This window comes from Pezoporus occidentalis, unplaced genomic scaffold (genome assembly GCF_034315485.1).
Source record: "Pezoporus occidentalis ecotype Australia unplaced genomic scaffold, CSIRO_AGI_Poc_V1 ctg91, whole genome shotgun sequence".
Classification (NCBI taxonomy): Eukaryota; Metazoa; Chordata; class Aves; order Psittaciformes; family Psittacidae; genus Pezoporus; species Pezoporus occidentalis.
In genome coordinates, this window is record NW_026916273.1 from 178,976 (window position 1) to 203,444 (window position 24,469).

Here is a 24,469-nt window from a genome sequence, read left to right on the forward strand (position 1 = left end):
ACCCCATGGGGGCCACAGAGGGATGTGGTACATCATGGGGGACACCGATGAGGTGGGACATAGGGATGGAGCACGCCAAAGGAGACACCCCGTGGGGGTGGCTGGGACATGGGGGGGACACGTTGTGGTGATACCCATGGGAGCAGCTAGAACACGGGGTGAAACCTGTGGTGGACACGTGGGGCATGGGGTGTGCAAAGGGGGGGTGACACTCGTGGGGTGGGACACAGAGCTTGCCCCAGTGATGCCCCAGTGACACCCCAGTTGGGTGGTGGGTCATGATGGGGGGGCACAGCGGGGTGAAGTCCTAGAGGTGCTGATGGGACATGGAGGGGGGAGGCACAGTGGGGTGATACCAGTTGGGGGGCTGGGACACGGGGGGGGGAGACACGACACCACAGGGACCGGGGGTGGGGGCAAGAGAGACACGGGGGTGACAGCCGGGTGTGGGCTGGGTGGGACACGGGGGGAGAATCACACGGAGATAACACTCGTGGGTGGGGCTAGGGCATGGTGTGGGGGGGCACACACCCACCCCCGTGGGAGGTGGGAGTCCAGAAGGGACACGGGGGGGTCACATCCGGGTGTGTAGAGCGGGGAGACGGGGGGCACACACCGTGGTGACACCCGTGGGAACGGGCAGATGGGACATGGGGGGGTCACAGCCGGGTGGGGGGCAGGTGGGACACCGGGGGCTGCGCATAACGGCGGGGTGACACCCGTAGGGGAGGCTGTGGGACACGGAAGGGGGGGACACGACACCCGTGTGGGGGGGACGGGGTGTATGTGTGGGTCACGCTCCGTTCCGCCCGTGGGTGCGTACGGCCCATTGCGGGGCGCAGCGGGGACACGCGGTGAGGTGCGTTAGCGGGGTGCGCCCCCCCCCCCCCCCGCGGTGGGGGATGTGTGTGTGTGTGTGTGTGACACGGGGGGGGGGTGGGTTGCGCGGCGGGCGGCGGGGGGCGCGCGCGGCGCGGCGCGGTGCGGTGCGGTGCGGTCCGGTCCGGGTTTTGCCGGCAGCCGCGGGCAGCAGCAGCAGCGGCAGCGGCGCGGTTCGGGGGCTGAGCGCTGCCAGAGCGAGCGGCGATGTGGAGGTGGGTGTGCGGCGGCGGCACCGAGCCCGGCCGAGACCCCCCGGGCCCCGCGTCCCCGGTGCCGGGCAGGTGCCGAATCTCCCCCCCCCTCCCCGGCCCCGGCCCTTTCCCTTTTCCCATTCCTCTTTCCCCCCTCCCCTCCGGGCACCCCCCGGCAGCGCTGCCCGCACCGGTAGGTGCCGACCCCCGGTGGAGTTGGGGTGCGGGGTGGCGGTGGGAAAAGAGGAGGAGGAGGAGAAGGGGGAAGGTTGTTGGGGGGAAAGGGAGAAGAAAAAGTTTGGCGGGGGGCGGCTGCGTCTCTCCCCGCTCCGCCCGGCGCCGGTACCGGGCTGCCCGCGGCGGCGGCGGGGCGCGGAGCTGGCCGCCTGCCCGCCTGCCCGCGCCGGGGCCCGGCCGGTGCTGTCTGCGCGGCGCCCGAGCGGCCCCGCCGCTTCCCTTCCCGGGGTGTGTGTGAGGGGGGGGGAAAGAAACGAACGAGCAAAGTTTGTCTCGGTGCGGCTGAACCCCGCTCCCGGTACCCCGCGCCCCGGCGGGGATGCGCTAGGAGATGGGGTGTGGGGGGGAAGCGATGGGGGCGAGACCTTCCAACCCCCCACTGGCCGCGGCATCGCCCGGTGGTTTCCCCGGTGACAATGGTGGCGGCGGGGGGGCGCAGCGGGCAGCGGCCACCGGCAGCGGATCCCGGGGGGGGGTGGGAAGGGGGGTTTTGGGAGGAAGGGTCGCTTGTACCGCCCCCCCCCCCCCGCGCTCGGTGCTCGGTTCTCGGTGCTCTCGCCTCCCCCGGGGGCGCGTCCGCGGCAGTTTGTGGCTCCTCCGCCGGTGACCGGCAGCGGGGTGGCCGTGGGAGCGGCGCCGCTCGCCATCGCCCAGCCATGTGCGACAACTAAACCAACTTTGTCACCCCCCCTCCTCACCACCACCGCTTCCCCCTCGGGTGGGATTCCCAAACCGCCCGCACCCCGAGAGCCCAAATTCAGCCGGATCGCAGCGCGATATCCCCGCTGGTGCTGCCAGCCGCGGAACCAGCGTGGGGGTTGTGATTTGTGCCCAAACCCTGTGATTTTGGCATCAAACTCCGCGGCGCAGCCCCTGGGTGCTGCACCCCCCCTTTCGGTTTATTTTTATTATTGTTTCGCCGCATCCCGCACCCGGCTGTGTCCTTCTGCTGGGCCCGTGTTTGCTTTGGGTCGGTTTATTCTTTGCTGGGATGATTGATTGGGGAGAGAAGGAGAAGGGAAGGGGGGGTGGTGGGATGGGGAAAGGGGGGGCCAGAGCCGCCCGCCCCGCTCCGCGTCCCACGCACAAACAAAGCTGCGCACACATCCTGCGATAACGGATCCCATGTGTGACCCCGGCCGGGCAACCTTTGCCTCCCTGCAACCGACCCCATGGATAAGGGGGAAAACATTGGTGGGGGGCGCTTGGCGTGCTGCAGGGATGGGGGGGTTCAAGGCAGCAGGGTTTGGCGCGGGATGAGGGGGGGGATGCACAAACCCGGCTACCTGGGGCCGGCGGAAGTTTTGTTGCTCTGGGAACGGGCCCTTGCTGTGTCAGCGGCCCCTTTGTGCCGCTTTGTCCGTGTCCCCCCACCCCGCTGGGGCTGCGGAGGGTCGGACCCCCCTGTGCTTCCCCGTCCCCCCCACTCCCCATCCCCTTGCTGTGTCCCGGGGAGCTGAGCTGCATCCCCCTCCACGGGGTTGAGGTGAGGAGGGGTCGGATGGGAAGAACGGGGGGTGAGGTGGTGACCCCCCCCCCCCCAAGGGTACTGCTGGTAGGCATGGAAACCTCCATCCATCCGTCCGTGCATCCATCCGTGTGTCTCTCCTTAAAATCTCTATCCGGAGCCACCTCCTCCTGCTGCACCCCCGTTCTCAGCACCCGGGCGCCAGCTCTCGCCCCGCCGGCGGTGCCGTCGGCTCCTGCCACCGCAGCGGATTCAAACCGGTCGCGGCGTCACGTGGGGCCGAGCCTCGAACCCAAAAGTGTCACCACTCATGGTGGCACCGGCTCCTGGCTCCCAGCGGACACCCGCTGCAGGCCCGGCAAACCCAGGGTGCCGGCATTGTGCCCGCGATGGCACCTGGGCGTGCTGGCACATGTCACATTGCTGACCTCGGGGGGTGGCGTGGGGGGGGACCACGGTGACGGGACGATGATGGGGACGATGGGGACGCGCCGGCGTGTGACAACAAAAGCAAAGTAACAAAGGACCCGCCGGTGGAGCTCAGAAGTTCATCCCGGCCCCAAGCCGCGGCCGTCCGGCGCCGTCGGCGAGTCCATAGCCTCGTGGGCAGGGAGGGCTCTGCCTGTTGGCTGTGGGGTGCAGGCAGGGATGGGGGGGCTGTGATGGGTGCTGTATGTCCCTCTGCTCCCTGCCTCAGGGGGAAGGAGGCAGGAGGCAGCCGAGTTGTCCTTGACATGGATTTTGTGGCGGGGATGTGGCACCTCCTGCCTGTGGCGCAAGGTGAGCGAAGGGGGCAGAGGGGCTCTGGGTGCTGCGGCCCCAGATTCACCCTGTCCATCCTCTTCCTCCTCCTTGGCAAAGGTGGGGGAGATGCCATAATGGGGGGTTATCCACTGGGGATTCTCCACCCTGAGGCTCCCTTGCCCACCAGCATCCCCAGTGTCACCAGTTCCAGTGTCACACCAGTGGTGTGGGTGCTGCTTGCCTGAGACCTGGGGATGCTGCAGGGCTTGGGGGGTGTCCTCTCTCCAAAGTGTCCCCTCTGCCCGGTCTCCTTCGTGGGGGGGAAGAGAGGCTGGATCCTGGGTGCTTGGGCTTGCAGCCAGCATTCCCCACAGCTCCTGCTGTGGCTGTTCAAGGCTCAGCCAAAGTTGGATCCAGCCCCAGCCGGTCCCAGCCCCTCTATTGCCCCCCAGTGCCCCCCAGCAGGGACATTCCCAGGGGTCCCGCCACTCTTTTGCCTCTCCTTGCCCTGCTGGAGAGTTTGTTTTCCCAAAGCCTGGCTGTAGGAACAGCCTCTTGATTAAGTGTATTAATAGTTAAACTTTCAGCTCATAGCTTAAACTCACCAGACCACAAAAAGCTCCCTCCTTTACTCATGCTCTGGTGCTCAACTAAAATATTGCACTCCAAAGGGTTGGGGTTCTTTTTTTTCCCCTCTCTTTTTCCCCTGCCTTGACTTTGACTCCTGGGAGCATGGGGGGTCCTGCAGGGACCCCCTTCCTAAGGGGACCCCCCACTTGTCCCCACTGCTCCTCACAGCTGCCCTTCTTCAAAGAGCCTGGGCATGGAGGCTGGGGCGGGGGGTGTCTTGCCTGGCTGGGTGTCCCCCCGGTGAATGGAGCTGTGGAAGCTGGGGAGGAGGATGGGAAGAACCATCCCAGGAAGAGGGTGCCCCCCCCACCCTGCTGGGGACATGGGAGGGCTGTGGTGGCTGGGGAGGGGATGGAGATGCTGCTGGTAGCTAGTTGGTGTGTGTTTCCCTGCCAGGCAGGCAATGGGCAGGAGGCTCAGCCATGCCAAGTGCAAGGTCCTGCATCTGGGTAGGGGCAGCCTCCAGCCCCAGCACAGCCTGGGAGTAGATTGGTTGGAAGCAGCCCCGTGGAGGGCTGGGGGATGCTGGTGGGTGATGAGAAGCTCTTCATGATCTGGCTTCAGTGTGCGCTTGAGCCCAGAACCCCCCTGTGTGCTGGGCTGCACCCCCAGAGCGTGAGCAGCAGTCAAGGAGGGGATGTTCCCTTTCTGCTGTGCTCTGGGGAGAACCCCTATGGCGCCGGAGCCAGCTCTGGGGTGCCCAGTGCAAGAGAGACATGGATAGTGACAGCAGGGCACCAAAATGGTCCCAGTGCTGGCACAGCTGGAGCTGCTCTGGATGCAGACTGAGAGAGCTGGGGGTGTTCAGGGGGAAAGAGAAGGCTTCAGGGAGACCATAAAGCAGCTCCAGTGCTTTCACTGGCACAGGGTGCCCAGAGAAGCTGTGGCTGCCCCATCCTTGGCAGTGTTCAAGGCCAGGTTGGACACAGGGGCTTGGAGAAACCTGCTCTAGTGGCTCTGCCATGGGCAGCAGGGCAGGATCAGCAGACTTTGCCTCCATCACAGGGCCATGGTGGGGAGGCTGTGACTCCCCGTCCTGAGGGACCCACTGGGTGAGCATCTGAGTGTGAGGGTGAGGAGCAGCCTGTGTCCCCATCCATGCCCCGTGTCCCTTGGGATGCCTGTGGGGCTGGAGCACTTAGGAGAGCTCCAGCAAGAGCTAGGCAGCAGGACAGTGTGACCCCAGTGAGTGGCTGGGTCCCATCACCTCTGGGACAGTCCAAAGGGTATGTTTTATGAGGGTTGAAAGAAGATTTCAAGTCCATCATCATCTCAGCACTGATGGTAAACATGTGGAGCAGGTCCTCACCTGCTCAATAGTCTCTCCTTTTGGGGTGTTGTGGGGTGCATCAGTGTCTTCAGGTTGGTTTCATCCTGTCTTTTCTCATGGCTTGCAAGCATATGGAGATGACAGCCCTTGCCACCCATGGGTGGCAGTCTGTTATTATGTGAGTAAGAGGATTAAGGTCAGAAGGTTTTTGAGAGGCTGCCTTGGTGTCTCTGGTTTCCACCCATCCATCACTATGGTATGGAAAAGGGACTTGAATCATGGCTCTGATGTGTCCACCTTGTGATCTTGCCTTGGGGTTTGTAGGTCTGGCTCTATGTCCTCATCCTCAAACGGTGTTGTTTGTACCAAAGCATCTTCCATTGGTTGAACTGGGGCATCCTTTGTGCTGGGAGGATGAGGACCTGTCACTTCCATAGAGTGATGCTTATGGAGTGGTGGCTCAGGCATGGGAAGGTGTGTGTTGGCCTTGACCCTGAAATTGGTGGCAAAGATGCTGTTTTCTGTTTTTCCCATCCCCACTCTCCCAGCTCAGAGAGGTGGGAGCTGGAGAAGGGCTTGGGTCACTGGCTCTGCTGTGTCACTGCTGTAATACACTTCTTCAGTAGGGGCACGGTGTGAGTTGGGGATGGGACCCCTGCCACAGTGTGAGATACAGCCTGTCATTTCTGAGTCACTTCTGAGATGGGCTTCATCCCAAAGGTCTGACTGTCACCTTTTGGCACCAGTGGTAGCAGGGCTGGGGAACAGTGCTGTCTTGGCCCATGGGCTGTGAGGTGCTTCTGGATGACTCCAGTGGGTTCTGGTGGCTGTTACCACCCATGAGAACTGCAGCTGGCCCTGGCATCCATCTGCTCAGCACTTGCTGAGCTTCCTGGGGATGGCCCAGGCTACAGCAGGGGTTGGGTTTGTGCTCTGGTGTGATGAGATTGGGCATGTTCACCTCTGGTGTCCTCTGCTGCTGCCTTGAGTTCATGCCAGTGCTCCAGCTCTTCACGGTGGCATCTGGGCAGTATCTGTCTCCTGCAGTCTTCCTTATGAAAGTCTTTGGCTGTGCCCAAATGGGCAATGCAGATCCACCTGCTCAGAGCTCTTGGTGTCCCCAAGGGCCCTGGGGTCATTTGTTCTCACTGCTTTTTGCTGGGACCTGCCCTTGGGGCTTTTGTGCCTCTTTCCCTCAGAGTGGCTGAAAAACCACTTTGTGGGTCAGATCAGAGTCCTGGGTCTTTCACTTGAGCATTCCAAAGGCTGAGGGTTCTCACTTGAGCATCCTGATGCTGAAGGGTCCCAAGCATTTGCAGACCCGGTTGCTCTCAGTTCTGCTGCCTCCATGCCCCATGGCTCTTCTGGAGGCTCTTCTCTGAGCCCCATTGCTGATCAGAGGCAGGTTCCTGCTCTCGTGAGATGGACCATGCTGGGAGGACCATTTGTGACCAAGGAGTGTTGATGTCTTGGGGATGGCTTGAAACCCTTCGACACTGGTGCAGTGGTTGATGGAGAGGTATACACCTATGGGAGGTGCAGACCAGTGCTCTGCCCTCTGTCTTGTCTTTCGGTTTGAGTCCAGGTCAAGGGAGAGTGAAGGAGCTGTGCCTGCAGATGTTACTTGGAGGTTGTATGGGGTCTTTTACAGACTCATAGAATGGCTTGTGTTGGAAGGGACCTTAAAACTGATCCAGTTCCAACCCCTGCCACGGGCAGGGACACCTTCCACTAGAGCAGCTTGCTCCAAGCCCCTGTGTCCAACCTGGCCTTGAACACTGCCAGGGGTGGGACAGCCACAGCTTCTCTGGGCACCCTGTGCCAGCGCCTCAGCACCCTTCTTGTATAACATTTCCCTATGCTCTGTCTAAACCCACCCTCCTGAAGTTTGAAACTATTGCCCCATGTCCCATCACAGCAGCCCTTGGTGAAAAGTCTCCCTCCTACTTTCCTATGAGCCCCCTTTATCCATTGAAAGGTTTTTCAGCAGGTCCAGGTCCTGTTTGGCCCATGGGGAGGTGAGGGGTGGCAGTGGCTGGTGGCTGGGACATGGCAGCAGGCTTGTGGACATGGGCTGTCTGCGAGTGCTGAGCTAGATTGTCCTTCCTCACCTTCTGTGCTGTATCCAGCTGGGATCACAGCAGAGAGGTGGGTCCCAGGCACCCATCGCTCTTAGGGTCCCTGTGGCCACCCTCATCCCCGCTGGGGACGTTTCCTGCAGCTCCTGCTGCCCATGGGAGTGGGCGGCCGGGGCTCCTCTTGCCCTCTGCTTTACCTTCTGCATCTCGCTAATCTGATGACCGGAGGTATGCGAAGCATTTCAAATATGGCCTCGTTGGCTGGCTCCGGACAGAGCACGCAAGAGCCGTTTCTTCACACTCCTATTCCAGCCGGCTGTTGCCGTTCCCTCCTCCCACGGGCATCCCGCTACCGCGTCCACCCCGCGCCGGCTGGGATCGGCACAGCCGATCGAGCCCATCCTGCCCGGCTGCGGGATGGATGTGTCCCTTTGCAGGTCACCCCTTGGCTGTGCTGGTGGCTGTGGGTGGGTGTTGGGTCCTGCAGTGATTTGAGAGCATCGCTGGGTGTGTGGGTGAGGATGAGTGTGTGCTGATGCTGCAGAGCGGGATGTCCCCTTGCCTGCAGCCTTGGCTGGTGCCCAAGCATCCCACAGCACACCCATCCCTTGGGAAGACCTGGAGGGGCAGCCCAGGGCATGGACAAGGGGTGGCTTTGAGGGGAGTCCCATGATGTCCCTTAGAGCAGGGGGATCTCTTCATGCAGGATGGTGGGTGCTGGCCCCAGTGGGGAGCCCCCAGACCTGAGGGAGCACAGTGTGGCTCTGGGCACAGAAAGGGGGACCCTGGCATCCTCTGCGCCCCAAGGGACTAGAGCCCATCTGTAGCTGTCTCCCTGTGGTGATCCTCACAGCGCTGTGCCCATGAGGGTGCTGTGAGCTGGCAGCGTCTCCCTGCTCTGCTGAAAGAGCTTTTTAAAGCTGGGGCATGGGGAGAAAAATAAATGTTGAGGATGAAGATGATGAGGGTGGCTCTGGCCGCCCTTGGGGACAGCGATGGGGACCCTGTCGGGGGGATGCCATGGCCCAGCCCAGCTCGGCCCCAGCAGTGCTGGGAGCTGGACGCCAGGCGTTTGTGCCTTAATGCATCAGGACAGCTTGCAAATTCCAGGCTGGCGCGGCAAGGTGCCGGCCGCGGTGGAGCGTGCGCTGTCTGGCAGCCGGGAGGGCTGCGCTGCCATAACCGCTTAGCTCGGCTCTGCTCGCCGGGGGGGCTGGGGGTCAGGGCAGGCTGTGGGCAGCCCCCGCCATGCTGGAGGAGCTCCTGGCAGCCTCCCGCTGCACCAGAGGTGAGGGCAGCTCTGGTATGGGGGTGGCGAAGCAGGAGGTTGGCCTGGGAAGGGCAGATGTGCAGGGACCCTCGTGCCCCCCATCTACAGGGACCCCTGTGCCCCTTGTCCCCACCTCGTCTGCAAAGCCCGCTGTCCCCTTGTAGAGAGCCCTCTGTTCCCTCATCTCTAGGGACCCCTTTATTCCCATTCTGCAGGGACCCTGTCCCCCAGCTGCAGGGCTCCATGCTCCCCTCTGTCTTCTGTCCCCCAGCTGCAGATCCCTGTGTCTGCAGAGCCTCCCATATACAAAGCCCTTGCTCCCCCCATGCCCTCTTCTGCAGAGCCTGTGTCCCCCACATCTGCAGGGATCCCCCACAGCCACGTGAGCCCTTGTCCCCCCATCTGCAGAGCTCCAGGGTGATTCCCAAGGCACGTTTCTTGCCCAGCACAGTTGATGCCCTGGAGCTGGTTCAAGGGTAGCATGTGCTGCCTGAATCCCCAGGGAGAGGGGTGACCTGTGCTCCCTACACACGGGGAAACTGAGGCAGGGTTCAGCATGGCCGGGGGTGGGAGATGCTCCTGGGGTGTCCCCATGCACCTTGGCCATGGGGGATGCAAACCACATTGTTTTCCAGCAGATCCTTTTGAAGAGGCAGTTTCTCATCCTTACCCTGCGTGTTTCCTAAAGCTTTGAGCCCATGAGCTGAGCTGGGACCTGCTGGACTTTGCCTCCATCGCTTGGTGTGCCCGCATCTCCCTTCTCCCTAAGTTCCCGTTCAGGTTCCTTAAATGAAAATGTGTATTGACCACCTTGCTGGGAAGAACTGGAGTCACCTTGAGTGCTAAAGCCATGGTGCCTGGGCTCTGGGTGCTCCTGGACTCTGGGTGCTCCCTGGTCCAGCTCCTGCTGGGAGCAGCCAAGTGTTGGCTGATGGAGGATGGGGCTTTTTCCTTTGGGAAGGCATTGAGGGATAGGTAAATACGACCCCAGGTAAAGATTGAGACCCAAAAAAAAAGGAGGTTTCCCTTCCATCCCTGTGCTGATGCACTGTGGAGATTAAACCGGGATGAATGTATGCTGTGGACGGTGGGTTGTTCAGGGTTGGGGATTCAGGGAGGGATGAGGGGACAGGGCAGTGATGGGGGTTTTGTCTGGGGGTCTGGAGATGGCAGGGCACTGGTTACCTGGCAGTCCCCAGGAGCCAGGATGCCTGTGGCTGGGATTTTGGAGGGGTGACTTTGATAACCACTGGCTGGGAAGGGGGCACAAGGTGGCCCCCTCCAGGACACTGTGCAGGTGTGGTGCAGCCAAGAGATGTGCCCCGGGGGGGTGGGGACCGGCATCCCTGCCATGGTGTTCCCATCCCTTTGGTGATGGAGGGCATGCTGAGCCCAGGGGCAGAGGAAACTGGGGGAGACGCCTGGGTTCTCCAGCCTTTCTGAGGAACCTCAGGACCAGTGTTGTGCACTGGAGGAAGCTGGAGCAGCTGTCCCTGGGTGGATGGGCAGTGGTGACCCTGGGCCTCTCCCCATGGTCCGTGGGTGCTCTGGGGGGTGAACGGAGCCAGCCCTGCTTTGGGCACCTCCTGGCGGGGTTGACCCCTTCATTGTGGCTGAACCTAAAAAGGGGTCAAACACTGTTCTGGGGAACTGAGCACCGATTCGGGGGATCAAGCATCATTTTGAGAGGCTGAGCAGCAGCAAGGGGGGTGAGCACTGGTTTGGGGCTCAACCGTTGTTTTAGGGTTCTGTGGAGCAGTTTTGGGGTTCAGCACCATTTTAGGGTTCAGCACACCATTTTAGAGTGCTGAACGCTGGCTTAGTGCTCAAGCAGCATTTTGGAGTGTTGAACACAGTGTTGGGGGGCTGAGCACTGTGTCGATGGGCTGAGCACCAGCTCGGGGTCAGGCATCATTTTAGGGGGCTGTATACCAGTTTAGTCTCCGAGGGTTGGCTTGGGGATCAAGCAGCATTTTGAGGGTCTGAGCACCAGCTTGGGGGGTCAAGCACAGTTTGGAGGGGGTTGGATCCTTCCCGAGCTTGTTTCCATCACTGGCTGGGAACTGAATCCAGCAGGACCTTTCCCTGGAGGAGGGCTCAGGTGGGCCCTGAGCTGGTACCCAAGCTGCTGTGCGTGGGTGCAGGGAGCACCATCCCCTTCTAGCTTTGCTGTTGCCATCGGAGGTCCAGGGCACCAGTGGGACCAGAGCACCAGCAGGAGGAGTTGAAGAGGAGCCCGAGGTGTCTCCCAGCTCCCAGACTGGGAGCATCTGCACTACCTCTGTGGTGCTGAGCAAGATGTGATGTGGTCACGCTGGGACCTAGGTGGGATGTGATGGTGGTAGAAGATCCCCTTGTAGGAGAGGGAGGAGTGATGCCATCTGGTCTCGCTGGGTCCCATCTTCCAGGACAAAATCCTTCTCTTTCCCCTCTGGCTGGCTTTGCCCTGGGATGCTGCTGTGGATCCCTGCACTCATCCCAAACTTGCCCAGGGACCCCATCCTAGAGCTCTTGGGTGGGGAGCAGCTCCTGGGTCCCTTGGGACCGTGTGCCTCTGAGTGCCTGGCATCATTTATTGGGTAGAATGAAAAGCAAGCAAGGAGTAACTGGGAGGTACAGGGTTAGGGAAGGGTCCAGGGCTGCCCACAGAGCTTGAGGGTGCAGATGGGTGCTGTGGGGCTGTTGCTGGACGCGGGCAGGCAGGGTGCAGTGTGAATACAGCAGAACCTCTTCGCTTTCTGTGCCCCTCTCAGCTCATACTGGGGTGGCCATGGCATGGGGAGTAGCATGGAAAGATGAATCTGTGTTCCTTAGTTTCCCTCCTCGTCCAGGGGTTTCCCTGCTTCCTCCTCTTGGTGGGGGGGGTTGGTTATCTGGCTCCTTGTCCTACCAGGCTGCTATGGGGCATCCCTAACCAGGAGGGAACATGGTGCCCTATGGCAGGGCGGCTGGTACCCTAGGTGATGCTGGATGCTGAGAGCATCCCTTTAAGTATTCTTCTGGGAGTCTGGCTGTAGGTAGAATTTGGTGCTCAAAAAGGCACAACCCCCCTGTGCCCTCAAGGCTGAGACTGCCTCAAACTCATCTCCTGGGTGAAAACAGCTGTGGGGTGGGCGAGGAGGATGCTTGATCACATCCTGCCCATCTCTCCTTCAGCTGCATCCCAGCAGCTTCCTTGCCCTGGAGGGACCCCCCATAGGGGCAGGCTTTGTGCTGGGGGGGTGGGGTGGGGGGGTGGGCTGCAGCATGTGGGAAATCACGTGGGGATGTGGGGCTTTACGGGAAGCGAGGGTCGAGCCGAGGGCGGGGGGACCTGGTAGTAACGCTCAGGATCGGGCCCCCACCCCAACCAGCTGCCCCACGGCAGCTTCCCGGCAGGCGTGGGGCAGCGGGGGGGTACCCGGAGCCGCCATCGCTCTCCCTAGCAGATGGTCCCTTGGCAGCAAGCTGCCCCTTCCGCATCGATTCCCGCGCTGGCCGTTGAGCGATTGCTTTCCGGGGTTAATTAAACTCTCCTCGCCGAGGGCTGCTGTGCGGCAGGGCCCTACCTGCCTGCAGCCCTCATGGACGCACCCCCCTCTAAAACAAGGGGGGAATGAGCCTGTGGCTGGAGCTGGGGTTTGCTTCCGAGCCAGACCTTGCCCTTAATATCCGTTGCGTGCTGGAGGATCGCTGCCGCCGGCTGCTCGTCTCTCCAGGGCATCCAGAGCAAGGTCAGGCGCCGAGCCCGGCTGCATCCCGCTCCCCAGGCAGGCTGGGATGCTGCAGGAGAGGCTGCCCACTGTCCTTCCCGCTCTGAGCACTGGGGTGTTTGGAAGTGGTTCCTGCTCCCATCGGGTTTGGGCTGTGACTGCCCCTGTCTCTATTTGCAGCGATGGTGGAGAATGGCACCGGTTTGTGGCAGGCGGGCTGCCGCTGTGGAGCGGCGTGCTTTGTGGAGCAGCGTGGTTTGTGGAGCAGGTCGCCAGCCCTCTGATTGTTGGGAGTTGCTGCTTCTTGCATATCTAAATGTGCCCTTTCAGCGGGCTCTCTCGGTCGAAACTGCCATCTTCTCCCTCATTGTCAACCTCGAGGTTACGCATCGTTTGCTGACTCACAGCCTCCTGCTCTAATTACTCTGCTCCACTCCCTCCCTGGAGCTCCCAGCCAGCCCCAGCCCATTGCTTTAAGGGGGGGCTGGGGTATCCGTGCAAACCCCCTCCTTGCATCTGTGGGCATTGCTCTGCATCTCTGAGCCCAGCCGTTGTTGTTGCTTGGGTTGCTTGGCCCAGCACCCCCTCTTTGGGATGATTTTGGGGTGCAGCTGGGGGGGCTGGTGAGTGCAGTGCTGACCCATCATGATGCTGGGGGGTTCAGGGCCTCACTGGGCATCCTCCCAGCATCACCCCATGAGGGATGCATGCTCCTTGGGTGCAGAGCAAGCGGGGGCCAGGTCTACCCCATTGGCTGTGCTGAGCCACAAAACCTGTTGGGTGAGCCCATTTGATCCCGCCCGGTATGGTGAGCTGGCCTAAGCTCTCACCAGACCCAGGCTGATTTCCAGCATCACAATTACTGATGGGCCTGAGCTGTTCTCTCTCCTGGTTCTGCTCCCAGGACATGTCCATCCAGGAGCAAAGCTGAAGGGAAAGCACTGACTGCTGTTTATTACTCCTTAAACATCCCCACATCCTGGGCTCACCATCGCCATGTGCAGTGGGAAGAGCCTGCTCTCTGTTCCAGCATCTTGCTTTTTGGAGGCTTGCACCTTCCAAGGAGAGGGGACCCAAACCCACCCATCCCAGCAAGGCAGATGGGAACAAGCTGGCTTTAATTAGCTTCATTTTCATCCCCCTCCCCATGTTCAGGCTGCAATATTGGGGCGGAAACAACATCCCTGCAAATCCATCTTGCTAAAGGGAGGTGAAACCAAGCCGGGTAATCCGGTGGTAAGGACAGCGCTCCGAGCTGGGTAATGCTGTTGCGCTCGCTTTGGAAGAGGAGATATTTTATTTATTTATATACCAAGAGAGAAAAAAACCCATAATATGTGTTTGCACAGGCTTCTGTCTGTCACAACCACGCATCTTATCTCTTCAAGCCATATTTTGGCCTTTTTTTTTCCCCCCAAGAAAGTGAATTTTAAGCACTGGGAGACAGTGATGGTTTCTTTGGAGCTGTTACGATCTGCCATGTACAATAAATCTGTCTTAGTTTGTGGATTATTGGCCCAATAGACCGTAACAGCTCTGTCAGCCCCTCCTGGCGTGCTCTGTCCAGTGAGCTGAGCCTCCGGTGGGTTTTCCCTTTTTTTTTTGTGGACTGATCATATTTTAGCAGAAATTTCCTTGGGATTTTTCCATGGATGCCCAGCAGCAGATAGGGAAATCACAGGAGCTCAATTGCATGCCCAATTTTTTTGTCTTTCTTATTTGAATATTCCCCCTCTGAAAACACCTGAAGGCACAAACCTGCATGGTGAAGTTCATGCTGGAGGCCAAGTCCCCTTAATGCGATGGACCAGGCAGAGCTGTCGTGGTTGGAGTGTGGCTGTCTTGGCACTGTGGGTCACACTTGTTGGGGATGGGGTTTTGCTGCTTTCCAGCAGGATTTTTTTCCCTTGATGGCCACACTCCTGATGGACATCATTTTCTGTGCTTGATCCAAGCCTGGAAAAATGAGGTTTTTCCAGGATGTGGTGGCCCCTGTGGAGATGGAGCAGGCTGGAGAAAGCAGCACATGGAGGAGGATGTCCATTGAGAGCAGGCGGTGTGGATATCAACCCTTTGGGTTGGTGCCCTGTGCTCTGGAGGTCCCATTCCTACCATCTCTGGTGCTTCCCAGTGCTGCAGCTGGAGGACCCACGTGGAGGTGGGGATCATGAAACCCTTTGGTTTCAAGACTGCCTGGGATCAACCCCTTTGGCATGGGTGAAGGAAGATGGTTCTCTTGCAGGGGGTCACCAAATGAGCAGGCAGGTCTCTGGGAGGAAGCTGGGGTCTCTGAACCCACCCTGGGCTGGCTGGAGAAGGGGTGCACCACACTGTGGCAGGCACCACCTGTGGAAACCACATCCATCTTGTTCCTTGCCATCCTGCCTTGTTCATCAGCTCATGGGGAGATGAGGAAAGGCAGAAGCACTGATGTCTAATGCTGGTTTCAGTTGTAGACCCTCAGAGCCTGGAACCAAGAAGGTCCAGATGATGCTTACACCCTGTAATCAAGGCCCCTCATCTGAGGGTCCCCCCATCCTGACTCACGTTGTGGCTGGTGGTGGTGGTGGTGTTCCCTTCCTCTTTCTCAGGGCCCCAGCTCTGCTTTCCAGCTGTCTTGTGGTAGATCCTCTGAGGTCTGCCAGCCCATCTCACTTGTGCTTTCTTGGTAAGGGACAGTGCTGATAGTTAAATTCCTGTGGAATCAGAATGGTTTGGGTTAGAAGAGACCTTCAGAGATCATCCAGACCACCCCCCCTTGCCATGGGGGGCATGGCCCCATCCAAGCTGGCCTTGAGCACTGCCAGGGATGGTGCAGCCATAGCTTCTCTGGGCACCCTGCCTCAGCACCCTCATTGTAAAACATTTCTTCCTGCTGCCCAACCTAACCCTGCCTTCTGTCAGTTTGAAACCATTGCTCCTTGTCCTGTCACGCCAGGCCTTGGTGAAGTCTCTCTCCATCTTCCTTATTTGCCACCATCTGTGGAAAAGCCACAGTGAGGTCTCCTGGCTGTGTGTGTGACACCCAGTGAAAACCTACACATCCCCAGGGCAGGACTTCTTGTCCCAGCAGTTCTCTGGGAGCTATTTTCCTAATGACTCTTCTCATCAGGTTGCCCAGGACTGCTGTTCTTCCATGCTCTGCTGGCATGCTACAGGGAAGGAGGACATCCTTCCTCTTGGGCTGATTCTTGAAGAAGCACCAAGAACCAAGAGAGCTGCAAGACATCTCCTCCGAAGGAGAACTTGGCTTGGGTAGGTGCATTGCCATGCTCCTGTGGTGTCAAGCAAGTTTGCCTGCCTGAGAGCACAGTGTGCAGTCAGTGCAGATCCTGGTTGAAAGCAGAACTTCAACCTTACAACATCAGTTGGTCTCCATCAAAGCTGATGTTGTGGCTGTCAGGACGGAGCACCCCTGAGGTGCCCAGCACTGGGGTTACTGATCCCCAAGACATGCAGACCCTCACTGTGGCTCAGCCCTCATGGAGCACAGGAGAGGAGGAGGAGCTGGTTGCTCCTCTGCCTTCAGGAGGAGGAGCATCATCTCCTTTTTACCCTGGGATGCTCCAGCTTGCCCATCACATTGGGTGCTGCACCAACATGGTTTCCTTGACTACTGTTGCCCTTGACTATGTGGACAGCTCAGGAGATCTGGGTCTAGTGCTGCAATGTCACAGAAAGCCAAATGGGAGGAGAAGGGAAGTGGTGGGGTTGCAGGAGACCCAGGGACCGGTGAAACCAGTGTCTGAGGTGTTCCCCAGGGTGACCCGAAATGATGGAACATCTCAGGTCTTGGATGAAGGTGTTGGCAGCAAGCGTTCCTGTCCTTGGGTACCTGCTGCAGCCTCCCCTCCACCCAGCACCATCCTCTTGCTCAACATCTTTCAGCCTGTTGGGTCCTGCTCATCTCCTCTGTGCTGCATTGAGTTATCCTGGGCTCTCCAGTTCCATCCCCAGTGCCTCCAGTTGGATCCAGCTTGTGATGGGGTCACCCATGAGCTCCTGGTCGCTCCGGAGAGCAGGAAGCTCCAGGGGTGCACAGCGGTGAGCTTAGGCAAGCAGTTGTGTGTGAGCCAGAGTGCGCTGGGGTTTGCTCTGTGTTAGTCTGGATTTGCAAGGAAAAAAAAAGCCATTGCTCTTTCCCAGTTCCTGCATTTCCTGCGAGCAGCCCAGCTCCTCGCTTATCTGCAGACAGCCTCAGGGGTATTCCCTGGGAGTTTGGGAGTTTAATCAGGCATTGCTGGGGCATGTGAACTCTGCGTGGAGTCGCCGTTCCCATGGAGGGGAGCGCCTCTTGCAGATATTTGGCTTGGCGTGCCTGGGCTGGGGGCTGGGCTGGCTGGGAACACAGCTCCTTTTCCTGGGGATGCCACCGGGAATGGCCAGGGGCAGGATGCTGGCAGTGCCCGCGGGCAGGGTGGCTTCCCATGGGCACCCCCACAGGGCTGGCTCTGCTTGGACACTTCCGTCTCCTCCAGCCCTGCCTCTGCCATCTCCCTCTTCTTGCTCCAAACCCGTGAGTTTTCCTTGTAGCATCCTAGGTGGGATCTGCTGGTCCCCACCAGCTGTCCTGACCCAGCTCCAGGGTGGCTCCAGCCCTCTCCCGACTGCTGCTCATTGAATTTTGGGTGATTCTGAATGCAGCAGGGAAGCAGGCCCCGGGTGGCGATGCCCTATGCCAGGCTCCGCTTCGCCAGTGCGATCGAGGGCGTTTGTTGCTGGCTCTTTAGCAGGCAGCATTTCTTTTTTTGGGGGCTAGATATATTCCTGGCAAGTAAAATGACGGATGCTCTGTTTCGTTTCCAGTGGCAGCGTTTCAGATTCCTTGCTCCAGGGCAGGAGCCGAGCGAACTCCGATTCCGGAGCAGCTCTGGTACCTTGGCAGCTTAAAGGCCACGGGGTTTGCTTGAATGACAAGCCATGGGGAAGGCTGGGGAGAGGTGGTTTTGTGTGCTGTGCCCTCCATCTCCTGCAGGAGCCAAAGCCTTGCTGAGTGGGGAGGCAGCTTCTTGTCTTGGTGCTTTGTAGGTGGACCAGGAAGGCGGCATGGAGAAGGATGGCAAGTCCTGGCTTGATGCTCCCCTGGTTCCACTGGGTACATGGGCAGAAGTGCAAAGTCTTGGGGCATGGCTGTGTGTCTTCTCCTCATGAGCTCTTGGCTGTCTCATTCCCTGGCTCTGCTGACACCTCCCATTGCACACAGCTTGGAGGGATGGGTCCCAGGAGCTGCCTGAATTGCATCCCACAGCGCTGGCAAGCCCCAGCCATCAGGAAGGCTGCCTGGGATGCACAGTGCTGGGAGTGAAGTGTGAAGGATGGGGTCCACATCCCCGGAGGGTCAGGGCAGGTTGGAGAATGGCTTTCATGAGCTTCCCCAGTCTTTTCTGGCCCATGGTGGTGGATGCATGTGGGTCTGCAGGCAAGCCTTGGGATGGTGCTGGCCATGGGCAGGATTTGCCTATCCCTGTTGGAGCTCCCGTTTTGCTGCTGGAGATGACCCCACCTGCTGCCTCCACAGGAAGGTGCTGGCAGCTGGGCAGCAGGATCTGCCCCCCAAAACCTCTCAAGCCCCTCTGGTCCATTGGGCTTACTGGGAGCAATTCCCGCAGGCACCAGGGAAGCTGTGCTTGCTGTGGTGAGTGTGGCTGTGCTCAGCAAGGCTGTGGAGCTGGGAAGAGACACCCGGACTCCCCAAGGGCTGTGGGGTGCCCCACTGCCCCTTCCCAAAACGGAGCTGGTCCTCCCCCTACCAAGCAGCCTTCCTCCCCTTTCTCTTCTTCCTCCTTTCCTCCTGCCGGCAAGGCCAAACAAAACGTGGGGCTGACCAAAAATAACAACCGCCGGCGGATGCAGACAATGGATAAACCCCAGAGAGGGTGAGGGCAGCCCGAATCCTCCCAGAGGAAGACGAGATTATTTGCCATCCTCTCAGACATCTGTCAATCGCGGCCATTCACGGGCCCTGGCGGCTTCCCAGTGTTCAAAGTGATTCCTTAAAGCAGTTGCCTTCAGGAATGGGTGTTTGTGAGGGGCTGGGGGGAGGGATTGCGTCCCTCAATCCACCAGCACAGAAGCAGCAGGGACCCAGCCCTCTGGGGTGTTTCTGGTATGAGCAGCAGAGATGCCTCTTGCATGCCAATGTCTTCTTCATCCCACAGAGTGAGCTGGGTGCTCACTGCGCCCTTGCTTGCACAGCTCCTCCGTGATGTCCTGTGGGTCCATGGGGTAGAGGCACTGAGGTGGTAGCCACCTTTGAAGTAGGGGGTCTCATCACTAAGGACCAGGAGATCCCCACCACCCATTAATGACCAAACTCATGCACTGAGCTGGACCTGGTGCCTGCTGCTGGTGCACTTCTTGCTCACTGCTGGTGATGGTGACCATGGTGTACCAGCCCTTCCCACCGCTGGCTTTCCTGGGAGCAGCCCCTCAGTTTGTGCTCTGCCTGGTGGGATGTGAAAGGATGAGGATTGGAAAGGGCTGGAAGCACAACAGGACCTCTCCAGGCTGGGGTTGCTCTTGCACGTGGCACTGATGTATCTGAGCATCATTGGAAGTGGCACTAATGGATTTGGGCACCATTGGAGGTGGCGCTAGTGGATCTAGGACACATTGGAGGTGGTACTGATGGGTGTGGGGCTCTTCACCATGAAATACTCCCATGTGGCTGTGCCTACAACTTCTTTTCTTACTTGTAATGAACTTCCTGTAGCTCAGTGCCTGCTGATCGCTCTTTCCTTGCCCTTGTTATCAGTCAGACCCTGAGTAATTTACGCTATAATCACCCCATCTGTTAACAGGAGTGATTCACACGTCTCAGCTTGGCCTCCATGGGCTGTGTGTGGGTCTCCTGGGGGTGAAGCATTGCCTGGGCACCCCACAGCCCCTCATGGTGGCTCCTGGAGCTCCTGCTGGGATACCCATTGTTGCTGTCATCTGCTGTGCCTGCCCCTTGTCCACCAGGCCCCAATACCCTTGGGTGGTTGAACATGGTCTCCTGCACATCACCACCTTGAAACCCCCTTGGGTACCTCTGTTGGTGGAGGGGACACTGGGCATTAACTGGACCAAAGAGCTGGGCCCCTGCAGGAGGGTCTGGGTGTGTTCTGCTGGGCTGGGAGTGATGCTGCATCTCCAAGGGGGTGGCGTGAGGTGAGGGGATGCCAAGCTGGGGGAGTGGGTGAGCGGCAGAGAGCCGTGCCACTGTGCGGGAGTGTCAGATGCTGCTTGGCTGCGAGCTGGGCTCGGGCGAGCGCAGATCTGTTCAATCCCATTTGGAATGGGCGGGGGGGAGAAGCACGGCGGGGGGGCCCTTCCCGAGGCTCAATCTGGTAGGTTTTAGTTACAGTCGTGTTAGGATTTGGGCAGCGAATTGGTGCAGCTCTGGCATGGAGGGGATGGTTGAGCACTGCGGAGGTGATGCTGCCAAGCTTCCCTCATCCCACTGGATTGGGGAAGGGGATGCGGTGCAGGTGGGAGCAGCAGGGCCATCACCCGGCTCTCTGGGCAGCAGCTGGGTGAGGGAGGAGGGGAGGAGGTGCCTGGTGTTGTCCGCAGGGCACCCGCAGCCCTGCAACGCTCGGGTGGACGCTTCAAATCGCGTTATCTCCATAACCGCCCGGCTCTGGCCGCTCCGAGTGGCAGCCGAGATAAGTGGATTTCCAGGGAGCGCCTGGTCGTCTGACATTTAAGACTCCTTAATCCATAACCACCACCCTGTGGAGGCAGGACGCAGCCCACGTTTTACAGCCTGGAAGCATGGGGTGGCCCCAAGCACAGGGGGATGCATGCAGGATGCCGCAGGGTGAGGTCCAAGGATGTGCCTGGAGGTGATGGTGTCCATGGGGACACCCTTGTCCTCTCTGCGGTGGAAGTCCGGGGCATGTTGGTGGTAGGCTCTGCCTTGATGGGTGCATTTACCTGAGCTGGGTGTCCAGTGGTGGGTTGGGAAGCCTGCAGCAGCCATGGGGTTACGTGGGGAAAGGCACAACTAACAGGGATAAAATGTGCCTTTGCTGGAGCCCTGGTGTAGGGATCTGACCTGGGCATCTGCAGGATGGCCTCACTGCATCCCTGAGGATGTGCCTGGCAGGACACGTCTCTGGCCCATGCTGGCCAGGCTGTGTGCGTCCAGAGCTGACCTGGGGAGGCACCACTGGAGCAGAGTGGCTGCCTGCAAGGATGAGACGGGTGAAAGCCACTCTGTGCGCCATGATGAGCCGCCATCTGCTTCCAGGGCTAACTCCAGATGCTGGATTTAATCTTCCATAGCCTTTTTAATTCAGGAGTTGGCTTCTTATCGTCCCTCAGTACCACCTCGGTAGCAGAGATGAGCAGAGCGGCTGCCACAACTGGCCCTTCCAAGGATGTTGGGAGCATGGGAGATGAACTATCTCCATGTGAGCTGCCCATCTGGTGACCCGTCAGACCTGTCATAGCTCTGGCTCTTTAACGTGCAAACACTCAGGGTGAGGCTTCAGCATTTACAACACTGCCCAAAGCTCCCCCAGGCCTGGGCGTCCTCTCTTGATGTTTGGAGAAGATGCAGTGGGTGATGGTAACTTCCATGGCCCACCCACAGTCGATCGTCTGGCTGGACCAGTTTTGGGGAGGATGAATCTGAAGAGCAGAGCTTGGGGGCTTTTGGGGCTGACAGAGGTGATGGCTTGCAAACAATGTCCTTGTCTTTGCCTCCGGGTGCCTGTGCCTGGTTATCAAGCACCATGTTCTCCCAGAATGGGTGTCCTGAAAGATATTCAGCCTTGGGAGATGGAAGCTTGATTTCGCTCTTGGTTCACCTTGTTTCCCCACACTGGGGGAAGCAGCAGTGCAGAGGTGAGGGTGCTATGGGTGTCTGCCCTGCCAGCAGTCCCCATGGCTGCCTCTCGCCTGGCTGAGTCCCTGGCAGCTTCCTGAAAGTTCCTGAAAGACTTCCTTATGCTTCCTTGTGTGGTTGGAGAGAGCCCTTTGGTCTGGTGCCTGCTGCCTGGCTGGTGGAGGAGGCTGTGGTGATACATCTTCCATTTGACCTGTGTCACTGGTGGAGGGAGCAGCGGGTTTGTGCTGTAGGAATCAGGCACCTTGGAGCCGAAGTGGGTGTTGTGGTGCTGCAGCTGGAGTTGCTCTGAACCTTGTTCTGGTGCTGCTTGTTCTCCCAAGCCTCTGAACTGGGTTTCCTCTGTACCTTCTGACCCATGACGGTGCTGCAGGGTGGTGGTCCTGTTCTGCTTGCTGGCTTTTCTCATCCCAAGGTGTGCTTCACGCACCAGGATGCTCAAAGGTGTCTTGGAACATCACATTCATCTTTCCCACCACCCATGGCCCTGCAGTCCTGGCCATCCCGATCTCCTGTCCATGGTGGTTGAGGTCCATGGTCATGAGGAGCATGGGGCCCACCTGTGGCCCCTCTCTTGTACCTCCATCCACAGCCTCCCTCACCCTAGGCCCCTCCTGGGTTGCCTTGGAGAGGGGCAAGTGCTGTTGGTGAGTGCCCTCCTTAGGGCTGCCTGTGTCTGTCCGTCCGTCCGTGTGTCTGTGTGTCCATCAGCAGGGCTCTGCTGGGAGGGGGGGGCCGCGCCAGGCAGGCGGCCGCGTGGCGAGGGGGAGGAAGTGGGGACAAAAACCCGGCAGAGGGGACAAAGACCGCCTTTCTGGAGGCTGAAAAGACGCCGGGGTCCCTTCCGTCCTCGTCCTCTGTCTGCTCCGGGCGGACAAAGCCACGTCCCCCCGCGCCCACCCAGCGCCCAGGGATTAGGAGAAAGGCGAATTTGTGTGTTCTGCCTTTGTCTCCGGAGCCCGGGAGCAGCTCGGCGTCGGCTCTGCCGGTTCCTTCACGGCTGACCGCCCGGCGGCTCTTCCAGGAGGAGCCTGGTTTACTTGAAATTAAAGGAAAGCAGAAGTTCTTTCTTGGAGGCGAGACTTTCTGCACCAGCGGGAAGCGGTGGCTTTCCAGCGATGCAGTGGAATAACACAGGGAAGCGGGCTGGGAACTGCAGCCTGGCGTTTTTGTATGAGAAGCAAAGCTCCTGTTCTGCTCCCCTCTGACAGGGAATGGTGTCCGCAATCAGCGGACTCTCAGTCCATCATTCCGGGTGCTGGACCACCAGAGATCCCTTTGCAACCTGTATTTTGTATTCTGGAGTTGTTAGGACTATTCCAATGTGGTCCCATAGGATGTGTGCGGGGTGCTGGCAGCTCTGGGGTAGATGGAGCAGGGATGTGGAGTGCTGCTGGGCTAAACTCCAGGGGAAGCCTATGAGGGGAGGAAAACTCCCTTTTTCCACTCAGACCATGGGAAAGAGCTGCTCCTGAGCACCCTGGGGTGTCAGGAGGCAGCTTTTTGAGGTTTCCTATGGAAATTGGTCTTGGTGGGAGCATGGAGCATGGACACCCAAGTGATGGTGTCTGGGTGTCGTAGCTCACTGGTCAATTGAGGCCCCTGGAGAACCTGTACCTGGCAGGGGGATTGCAGGGGGGGAGAGCAAGGTTCTGTGAAGGAAGGGAGAGCTGGGAACCCCTGGGTGTGCACTGGGGCCTCCCGACCTTGGTGGTGTCCCCTTGAACCCTGGCATCCCTCCAGGCTGCTTAAGCTGCCTGGTGCAAAGACCCGGGTGAGGGAGCCCATCACGTGCCCCTTAATGCTGCAGCCGGGACTAAGCACCTTCTGACAGGGACCCAGATGACGCTGCCCGGCGCCTTCCCCAGGGGATGGGGGCCAGAGAAGGGGTAGAAATGGGACAGGGCAGGGGGGGCCCTTACGGTCTTTACTTGGGTCAATCATAAAGAAGGGATTAAGATCATTAATTCCTCCCCCCCGCTGTAATTAGCAACCTGGCTGGGCAGAGGCTGGCGAGGAGCTGCTGAGATGTCTGCAGGGCTGGGCTGGGGGCACAGCACCACCAGGCACCACACAGCAAGCAGGTCCTGGGGTCCTTGGAGGGGACATAGCATAGGGACAGAGCTATCCCACTTGGGCAGGATAATGGCCCCGTGGGCATGGAAGGCAGTGCTGAGCGGTTGCTGATGGTGGGATTGTATGGCAGCACTGCTCAGTACCGCTCGTCAGCATCGCCCTGTCCCACTGGGGATGGGAGGCGACGTGGCAGTGTCCCCCTTGTCCCTGTGGGCACTGGGGAGCCGCATGGGGTAGGCAGCAGCAGTGGGTGCTCAGGGGGATCATGCTCCGTGCTCTGTTGCCATCAGCCCTGGTTGGAGGAGGCTGTGAGTGGCGGGGCTCAGAGCTGGGGCACCAGCTGATGTGGCCGGGTGGGAGCAGCAGGGAAGGGCTGGCCAATATCCTAGAGCAGAGGAGGATGGGAACTGATGGAGATGGCCACCACAGTGTGCCTCCAGCCAGTGTTCTCCCTGCTTCCCTCTGCTTTGGCACCCAGACCCTGCTGTCCTGTGGGCACTACCTGGGCTCATTCCCAGAGCAATGTGCGCTCCTGGAGACCCCCAGCTAAGGCCACAGCAGCACCATGGCTTGGTGGTTACAACGGCCTGGTGAACCCCAGCCCAACCCGGCGCTGGGCCACACCATGGGGCGGAAGAGGCACCGGGATGCAGGAAAAGCAGGCACGAGATAACGGTGACGGGCGGCTTTATCTCACATCCTCCCATCTGGTGCTTTTCCTGCCATGCTCCCCTCTCCGGCCCCAGCGCCTGTTGCTCTCAGTGTTAAGGTGTGACTCGTCCAGGGACGGGTCCCCCACCTCCCTGGCAGCACCCACTGAAGATGCACCCCAGCCTCACCAGCACCCAGCATCCCCATGGGGTGTGATGCTCAAGGAAGGGCAGCCTGTGCCTCCTGCCATGTGGTCTGGTGAGCTCCAGGCTGGAACCCAAGCCCTGCATCGATCCACACTGCATCTTAAATCCTGCAGCAGCTGAAGCAAGCGGTTTTGAGTGTGAAGACGGGGGGGTTCTCTGCAGGCGAGCTGGCTTTGGCACTGGGCTGAGACAGGCTGTCTTCTGCCAGCACCGCAGCTGTTGACATGGGGACCTTACC

The 24,469-nt window shown here is 59.6% G+C and overlaps 1 protein-coding gene across 5 annotated transcripts in view; it reads left to right on the forward strand.

The window, feature by feature from the left end:
* The first annotated feature begins 796 nt into the window (after positions 1-796).
* CXXC5 (CXXC finger protein 5) overlaps positions 797-24,469 on the forward strand; it is a 31,475-nt gene continuing 7,802 nt past the window's right edge. For 2 of the 5 annotated variants that reach the window (XM_062605289.1, XM_062605294.1), the window contains exon 1: positions 1,143-1,163. The gene's annotated coding sequence lies outside the window, so the exon portion shown is untranslated. Of the gene's footprint in view, positions 816-952; positions 1,095-1,142; positions 1,267-24,469 lie in introns of those variants that run through there. The other 3 variants (XM_062605293.1, XM_062605290.1, XM_062605291.1) reach the window with 3 other exon arrangements.